Source organism: Serinus canaria, chromosome 4 (genome assembly GCF_022539315.1).
Source record: "Serinus canaria isolate serCan28SL12 chromosome 4, serCan2020, whole genome shotgun sequence".
Taxonomy (NCBI): Eukaryota; Metazoa; Chordata; class Aves; order Passeriformes; family Fringillidae; genus Serinus; species Serinus canaria.
The window spans coordinates 39344450-39354653 of NC_066317.1; positions in this window are offsets into that span (position 1 = coordinate 39344450).

A 10204-nucleotide genomic window follows, 5' to 3' on the forward strand; every position below is an offset into this window, starting at 1 on the left:
AATGATAAAAAACAGGACTGAATAAGGACACCAGCAGACACTTTGGATGATTCCTTTTACAATCTCTTGTATGTATGGTCCATTGCTTTCTTTCTTTTTCATCCATTTTCTTTCTAACACTTTGTCTTAACTCCTAGCAATTAACTCCTGGATTTACCTTTGCAAATTATTTCTGTCTTTGATATAGAATATTGCCACTGACATTTGAAAAACCAAATTAATGTGAGTGTCAGACACTTGTCCTAAACCTCAGCATTCAAGTCCTGTCAAACATACTGCATAAGTAATTATGACCATCCTTTCCTAGCATTATATGCTATAGAAGTGGTCACCCTTAGGAAACCCATCATTTTTTTACATGACTACAATATTTACACAGCAATGATTTTTAATGAACCCTGAGCTGACACTGGGAATATGACACCAACTGATAGAACACTCCTGCACTGCATTGGCACAAATCTAGTTCTCAGAAAATTCAGTTTGACAATCTCCACAAACATAAAGCTGCATGCCAGACTGGTGTATCAAACTGGGAAAGAATGACCTTCAATTTATGTCTGGAAGAAGTACTTGAGTACCAGTTTGTTAGTGGAAGATATAGAAGGTTGCTTAAGACACAAGAGAACTCAAACCTACAAAATTTATCCTTGGAATCCTTTATAAATTTGGATTTGGTTTCTATAATGACAGTATATCAATTATGCAGCAACGGAGTAAATATAAAGAAATTGTTAACAGACCTGACTTCTCAAAATGATAAAGATGGAAGGCTGATATTCAGTTGAGTTATGAAGAGGAGCTTTATAATCCTGAATTCCCAATGGTGAAAAATACTTTCTGCTAGCCTATAAACACATAGAATATAATCTTTCACTGAATTTCCTGATGTAAGTATGGAGAAATTCTTGTGTATAGTAGTATCTGCTGAAGAAATGAGTATTTCATGCAGCAACTGGCATGAGTCCATCAGACCAAAACCTTGAAATAATAAAAAAAAAGATACAGAGCTGAGTATATTTCCTGAGTTTGTAGCTGGCATGTATTCCTTTCCCTTTCCTGACCTCAGAATGAAGTGTGAGGCAATAAAATTCTAAGGGGAAGAGGAAGACAAATAAGAAACAGAGAATGTGAAAGTATAACCCACACACAAAGCAAAAGAGAAAAATAAATCCAAACAAGAGAGAGAATTGAAACAGATATTGAAATGACAGCAGGAATGAAGTGCAGAAAGACAAGTAAAAAGATGTCAGAAATAATTAGGAAAAGCAAAAAAAGTAGTAAGAAAACCCCTAAAAAAGCAAAGTGAAGGGTCGTTTTATAGCTAGTTAACTTCTGAAAGAAATTATAACATAATGTCTCATCTTCCAAAGGAGTTGTGGAATTTTCTCCTGTTCTATTTTCTTTAATTAAGAAAATCCTTAAGTGGATATACAAAGTGTGTGTAATTTATCCAACAGCTACTGCTGAGAGACACAGTTGTAAACTGCATAATTTAAGATTTGTTTCAGTTTTGAAATTAATGAGTCTCCTGCTAATATTTTTAAAATTTTTACCTTTCTCTTTTTATTTTCTACATTTGACAGATTCATTCCCATTGAAATGTTGGAAAATACTTATTAAAAGTCCTGACAAGTTATCCTATTATTAACTAAATTTATAAGCAAAACAAATACAGTAACAAGTCCTCCTCTCTAAAATGCTGGGGGAAAAAAAAAAGGATAATGAGCTCTTCATAAGTTAGACATTTTAAAAAAAGGTATTAAAACCTTGTGCTCTAGTATATAAGGCAATCTCTAACTGAGGAAGCCAATAAGCAAAGTCAATTTGACAGCAATTTGATATAAACTGTCTTGTACCTTCCTTTGAAGGACATGACAAACTACTGTCAAGGAACAGAAACCTGAGCTGAAACTGAGATTACTTGATGAGACTTTTACCATTTTTGCAAGACAAGATTTGAAACTGAAAAAAAATTCCATAGGAAGTCTAGGAGGCTGTTACGCTATAATTGGTGGTGTAGAAAGCAAATGTAACTGCTACCTAGGGAAGTTTCTGTCTCCTGTCAGTCAAAATTCTCATGACCAGAAGACTGACCATTCTGCAGAAGTCAAATGATGCTATGGCACAGAAAATTACAAATGACTTGAGCAAATAGCAGAGAGGCAGTAGGGACCAGCTTTGTACATAATTGCTCAGCTATAATTACCTATGTGAGCTTTCATGCCTTTTGTAGTATAAAGAAGTCAACTCTACCTCTTTCTAAAGACTGTTTTTGTTTGTGTGGTCAGCTACAACTCAGGAATGGTATAAGAAGGTGTTCTTGAAGGAAACATATAGAAATAAACTCATTTGTCCACAAGGACCAGCACTCTTCCCACACTCTAAGTCAAAGGAAGATTTTTTTTTTTTTTTTGTTTAATGAAATACAAATTAATCTTATGATTTAACAAACTAGAACTAGAACAATAAATGCCCTTTCACCTTGACCAATTGTTTACCAAAAATAAACACCCCAAGGAGTTCCTGCTTCATTGTCCGTGTCAGTACTGGCACACTGTTTGTAGTCAAGAAATTTGAACGATTTTAAACACTCTGAGAGCCTATTCACACTTCCTTCTACCTGGCCTAATTTCCTTAGGGATGTGTAGTTTATTCCCAGTTATTCATATTTTGTACAATTCTGGTGTCTTTACAAGAACAGCACACATAAAACCAAAGAATGATGACATGTACATCACAAGGCTTTGCTTTGCCTGTTTTGACACTGAAATGAGAGTCCCCAAAAGAGGTAATATCTTAGCATAGGGAGGCAAAATTACTTCCTACCTGGTCACCATCTGCTCCCAAGCTAGCTTGAGGACAAATGCCCAAATCCAAAACTCTGTGAAGTGTAAGAGATGACTTTTGCCTGGCAACCTCCTGGGTATTGGAAGTTGCTCCAGAAGATGGCAGGTTGGATTTTAGGAAAAAATTCTCCACCAAAAGGGTTGCCAAGAATTGCAACAGGCTGCCCAAGGAAGAGGTTGAGTCACCATCCCTGGAGATTTTTAAAAGACATGTAGCTGTGGCACTTAGGTCATGCCTTAATGATGGACTTGGGTTAATGGTGGCACTCTGTGATCTTACAGGTTTTTTCCAACCTAAATGATTGCATGCTTCTATGAAAATCAGACTGCTCTTGGCTTCAGCTCCCTCTGGTGGGTAATGCACACTCCAGAGACCAGCAATTACTGCTAAAGGCAACCACCAAAAAATGAAAGAACCTGCAGGTTGCCAAAATTTTCTTAAAATACAGATAAATACCCCAGATGAGCAATGATTACAACAGAGATCAGAGTTAAAGCTACAACTTCATACATCTGAGCTGAGAAGTAGAAGATACTGGAGTTGTTCCTGTCAGAACACAACTCCCTTTGAATTCAGAGAAAAGATGGGGGTTTCAGTCCAGGCAGAAACTGATTTTCATCATCTAACACTGATTAAAATGAAGGACTAGTTAAACACAATTTGTTTTTATGACTGATACTTTGAGCTGTTCTGGTTTCAGCTAGGATGGAGTTAATTTGTTTCCTGGTAGCTGGAGTGGTGCTGTGTTTTGGATTCAGTGTGAGAATGATGTTAGTAACACACTGATGTTTGGTTGTTGCCAAGCAGTGCTTACCTCATTCAAAGACTTTTCAGTGTCCCAGGCTCTGCCAGTGATGAAGTGCACAAAGAGCTGTGAGGGAGAATGGCCAGGACAGCTGACCTGAACTGGCCAAAGGGATATTCCATGGATTGTCATGCTCAGGACATAAATTTGGGAAAGTTGGTTAAGGGCCACTGATGGCTGGTCAGGGACAGGCTGGGCATTGGTCAGCAGGTGGTGAGCAACTGGACTGTGCACCTCTTGTCCTTCTTGGGGTTTAATACTCTTTCTCCTTTGCATTACAATTATTTTTATTATTATTATTATTAGTAGTATATTTCATTCTTTTTCAATTAATCAACTGTTCTTATTTCAACCCATGAGTTTTGGGCTTTTTTCATGATTCTTTTCCTCACCATGGCGAATGGGTGCAGTGATTGAGCATCTGTGTGATACTTAGTTACTGGCTAGGATTAAAGCACAGCAAAGGCATAAAGGTTGATGCCCTTTCCAAAAAGAATTTTGTTGGCAGAAAATATTCGTTATTGGGCAAATCTCACACCCCAGAGATCTTCATTTGCTAAAATGAATTCAGTTTCAGTGAAAAAGAAAACTATGCTTTTAAATCTGTGATTATCTTACCTACAAAACACGAATGCCCAGCTATTTATCTGCTGAAAAAACTGAAACTTACAGCATATTTTATCATTTATATACTTGGGCACAAATCTAAGTCCTTCCACAAGGACAATGTGCAGACTGTATAGCAGTATCCCAAAAACGTCAGTTATGATAATGGCAACTTGTGATAATTCTTATGTTAAAATAAAATCAGTAATCTCTCCTCTACAAAATTGTATTTAAATTTTGATTACCTCATAAAAATGCATGGAAATGTTGCCAACATCAGCAATCTGACAGAAGAGGCTTAGAATGAATCTTACTTTTCTGCTCTCGCAAGTGGCACCAATAAATCAAACGTTAGTTCTTGCATCTCTGTGTTGGTTTTTCTTTCATTCAGAAGCTTGCTTGTTGGTCTGAATCCCATACTGACAGTTGTTTTGGGAAAACCCCCCCCTATGTTCCCATCAGAAAACTGCAATTGAGTATGAGAACATTTGGGATAAGAATGGTCGGGTAAATTCATGTTCTTCAATGGACCACGACCATACTGTTCAGGCTGAGGTCCAACTTAAGCAACTGTATAGCCTATTCATTAAATGGCTTATGGAATTACATTCCATTTGAAGACAACTCAGTGGAGGAGAGGCTGGACATGACCTGGCAATGTGCACTGGCAGCCCAGAAAGCCTATTGTGTCCTGGGATGCATCCAAAGCAGCGTGGGCAGCAGGACAAGGAAGGGGGTTCTGCTCCTCTGCTGTGCTCTCATGAGACATCACCAGGAATGCTGCATCTAGCTGAAGTCCCCAGCACAGGAAAGACATGGACCTGTTGGAGCAAGTCTAGGGGAGAACCACAAAAATGCTCAGAGGGCTAGAGCACTTCTCCTCTGAAGAAAGACTAAGGGTTGGGGTCGTTCAGCCTAGAGAAGAGAAAGTTCTGTGGACAGCAGGTTCTGGCCTGTCACTACTTAGAGGGGGCTTCTAATAAGATGGGGACAAATATTTTAGCAAGGCCTATTGTCCTAGGACAAGGGGTAATGGTTTTAAACTTAAAGAGCACAGACACAGACTGAATGTAAGGAAGAAGATTTTTACAATGAGCTTGGTGAAACAGGGACGGATTGCCCACAGAGGTGGTGGGTGTCCAGTCCCTGGAAACATTCAAGGTAAGACTTGATGGGGCTCTGTTAAAGATGTTGAACTAGGTGACCCTTAAAGGCCCCTCCCAACTGTTTTATGGTTCCTTGGTAACTAAGCTGCAGGCATGCATTTTACATCACAGCTTTCATTCTGAAAGAAGCTGTGGAACTTACAAAAGACATTTCTTTCTTATGAATATTTTTCTCCTTTTAAAATAGGAAACCATCCAACTTTCAGGTACAAATAAGAACCTGATATCAGAAGCTCTTCAGCAGGTATGTAATTCTAACTGGAATTCTAAGCAATGGATAAAATACCTTAGAAACCTCTTCCAGAATTATTGTAATTAGTTCCTCACCCCTTATGCTGCTTCATATGTTTGCATTTAGATGGAGTAACTTAAGGCTTTTATGAGGGGCTTACATGCAACTCACATACAGTACAGACAGACATGTTTGTAGACATGTAGGACTGAATCCTCCATGTAGTGGAGTTTTAGGGACAAAGCACATTTGTATGAATGTGCTTACAATACTCAGTATTTCTTTCTAAGCACAGAACTATGAGTGACTTCATTAGCTCTGATGTACAACCACTTTGAACCTCAGAGAAAATATCTGATTTTCCTTTGTTCTTAATATTAAACCCAGAAAAGATCTGTTTGTAAGAAGCTCGTGAAATCTGTGGCTTTGCTGTTAAATTATTATTGTGTTATTAAGACTACTCTGCAGTAGTCATTTTATTCTCTGCAGTTAAATAGCATTTCACAGCAGGTTTTATTTTGTTTGGCTAAATTCCAGGCTTTCTGGTCCTCTAGTAGAGCCTAAAGAGTTGCCTGCAGACTGTAAAAAGAGTTACATACTTTTAAGTGGATTAAAAAACACATTGAACTTGGAAAAGGCATTTAGGGTTATTGCAAAATAATGTCTATTTTACATATTTATTACAGTGGTAGCCCTCTCACTAAGGTACTGCTTGTCCTACCACAAGACTCTGAGGAGTGCCAAAACCGATGATGTTTTCTACCTTATTTTATTACCAAAACTAATCTGTCCCCCTCTTTTAGGAAATAATGTATTGTTGATCATTCTGACTGAATGCTCTTCTCCTAATTTTGGGCTTCTAGTCTCACCTGTCTCCAGAAGCTCAGTGGTTGCTTCCTCTCTGAGAGCAAGTGGAGCATATTCTTGAAATATGTTATGCAGTTTCTGGAAAGTGCTCAGCTGTTTGCTCTTAGCTTGCTGCTTGTGTGCAGATCCCTGCTGAAAATATCCCTGAAAAATGTGTTACCAACATGACTACAAGACAAGCTGTGAGAACAAACTGGAAAGTTAAGAAGCTGCTCTAATCATAAAACATGATTAAAGAACACCATTACTTCAGGTAGGTGCAGCTCTTGCCTACCAACTGCTGCACAGTTTGGCAGATGGACAGACATGGATTTGAGACTTATCCCCTCTGTTTTAACAAGTATATATCTCAACAGGGAAAGTTACACCATCTCTAAGATGGGGATAAAATCTCATATATTTATTTGATAACAGTGTAACCAGCATCACCTATAAAGGCTCAGGGAATATTTTTCTTCAGATATCTTCCAGTGCTGTACTTCATGCTATAATGAGAAAAGCACTGCTGCTCATTTAAATATATAATTCATTTGCACAATGAAATGTTGAAGGAAACTCTTCCGACTCTGCATTTTTTTAATGTAAGTGCTTAGCAATTAGATTTCCATTGATTAAAGAAGTGAATCACCTTCAGATTAATGAAGAATATCTTAATCTCCTTAAAGGATTGGAAAGAAATGCATATTTATTCCTTTACCAAGCAACTTCTGAAAGAATTCAGCACTCACCTGGTAGGCTGCAGTTTGTAAGTATTTGCAACAAAATGGACATGAGAAGAGCAGATTTCAGGTTACTCAGGGAATTAGTAAGTGAGATCTCCTGGGAAAATGTTTTTGCTGGTGCTGGGGTCCATCAATGCTGGTCACTTTTTAAACATCACCTCCTAAGAGCACAGGAGCAACAATTCCCAAATGTCAGAAGACAGAAGACTATTTTGGATGAACAGGGACCCTTTCTTGCAAATAAGGTGAAAAAAGGGAAGTGTATGCCCAGTGCAAGCAAGGTCAGGTGACATGGGAATACAGAGATGCTTCTTGCCACTGTAGGGAGAAAGTTGGCAGAACTGTCAGGGACAATAAAAGGTTTTTGTCAAATATATTAATGGCAATAGGCAGTGAAAAATAACATTGGCCTGTTACAGGTTTAGGATGGTCACCTCCCAAACAGGGACAGGGACCAGGCAGAGGTTTCTAATGCATTCTTTGCCTCTGTCTTCAACACAGATGATGGAGCAAGGGGGTTTCAGTGCTATGACATGCAAGACCAGGGCTCATCCAGTTGACCCTGAAGTTGAGCAGGATCTGCTGCTTCAGCTGGATCCCTAAAAATCTATGGGACCTGATGGGATTAATCTCAGAATCCTCAAGGAGCTGGCTGATGTCATTACAAAACCTCTCTTGATTTTTCAGAATCCAGAGAGATCCCAGTAGACTGGAAGCTGGGTGGCACTACCCTGATTTTCAAGAAGGGCAAGAGGGAGGACCCTGGAAGTTACAGGCCTGTCAGTCTCATTTCAGTGCCAGGTAAAATCATGGAAAAAACTATTCTGGAAGACACTGAAAACACCTGGAGGACAATGCAGCCATCAGGCCCAGTCAGCACAGCTTCATGAGAGGAAAGTCCTGCTTGTCAAATCCGATTTCCTTCAATTTCAGTTTCCTTCTGGGAATGAAGATGACACATTAAACAGATCCTGCTCATCTGAAATGTTTGCATTCAATTCTCTGTTAGAATGAACTCTATTTATACATTTGATGATTTGCCAATTCCCAAAAAGTGTTGAGCAACACCTGCTTGATTACAATCTGTTGCACTGCTCTTTTGGTCAGAATTATCTCTTTTGATACTCCTTGAGATGTAACACAACAGTGTCTGCTTTTGCATTATGTCAGTTAGGTTAATTCTTCCAATTATACCTTTAAGTAATTATAAGATTTTCTTTCATAATGTTCCTGAGATTATGCGATTATCAGGCTTTTGCTACATAAAACACATAAACCCTGAAAACAATGGAAAAAAACACACATTTAAGGACACAAATACAAACCTAACCTACACACAGCACAAACCTACCAGGTTTCTTATGGTGTGCATCAGTCAAGACTTTGTATTACTATCCCTTCCTCTTTGGCATTCTAGATTTACAATACGTCCTTTCTTAACATACCAAAACCAATAATGCACTTACTGTACCCTAAAAGTATAAATTCAATAGAATTCCAGAATTAAAAAAAAATATCTGGAAAACCTTACAACAAATCTTCGATATCTCATCTCTGATACTTCTTCAGAATTTCCACATGTAGTGAAACATGATGTGATAATTTCTGGCACCACCTGGAAGCCCCCACCTCAGGTCCATCAGCTGGAGTTACAACCTCTTTCTTTACAGTAGCTGTATAATTGAGAAAGCATTCTTCCATTAATGCATTCTGATTCTAGCACAAATAAGCACAGCGAGATCAGATTGTTGTAACTTAAAAAAAAAAATCACCGCAGTTTTGATTACTTTGCTGTGTTTGATGGCAGAAGCTTTGAATGAGTCAGAGGATAAATATTTCTTAAATAAGACACATATTCTTACAGATATTCTTAATCTTTGTACACTGATACCCTAAGTGATATGATGTAATGAGGTACCTCACCAAGACTGTGCTTATACACACATGCATAGTAAATCGCATTTTAACCATTCTGCTTACAAGACACACATTTAACTGGAGATTTAAATACTGATGAGATGGATTTAAATTTGCAAAATGTACATCTAAATCCAAATTTTGTGCACTCCCCTTCCTTCCAGCAGATAAAATTCTGAGCTTGCAACACTCAAAATAATTAACTACTCTGAATCTTGCAGAAAAGAGGAAGTGAGGCTTTAGGGTTGGCTCCACTTCTTCACATAACAGAAATTGCATTTGCTTGATATACAAGAATCCCACAGCTTCAAATCAAAATTTCTAGATTTGCTCCTGTGCATAACTTTTTTTCTGGTGACATTCTTTCCTCCCATCAAGGGTTTATTATTAACACTTTAAAAAATATTTTATCATCTTTTAAAACACCTTAAGAGATATGTTAACATACAGAGAAACAACATGTGTTTATCAACTGTAATTTTTAGAAGACTAACCAACCATGTTCTTAAGGCTCCAAATTCAAGATACTTCCCACTACTTCTACTCCTCACTTCTACTGTCATCTTTTCTCCCTAAACAGATATCCAAAGAAGTTGAGTATGTGCTTTTCATATTTAGCACGTGTCTCCTCAATAGAGTATCTTTCCCATTTCCTGATCTTGCAAGACAATGACCTGCCTTGCTTCCTCTGTGTTCATCAGCACATCTAACAGAGCAGAACTTGTGTCTGTGAAACAAAGATTATTGTGATGATCACACAGACATTGTGCCCAATTTTTACCAGTCAGAGATTGTAGGAGAGGTCTCAAGTACATACATTTAAAACAGGAGAAAATAAACCAGGAGTAAGACATTGTAGCTTGTGCATTATAGGTGACATGACAGAGATTACCTGAACTCATTCCAGGCATGAGGCATAAACACCACTCAGTGTTTCTATTTTCTTCCTCCCTCACCCAATACACCTTTCTGTATAAAAGCTAAAATAATTCATAAGCATTTATAAGTCACAAACCCACCACATGAAGATAGATGCTGA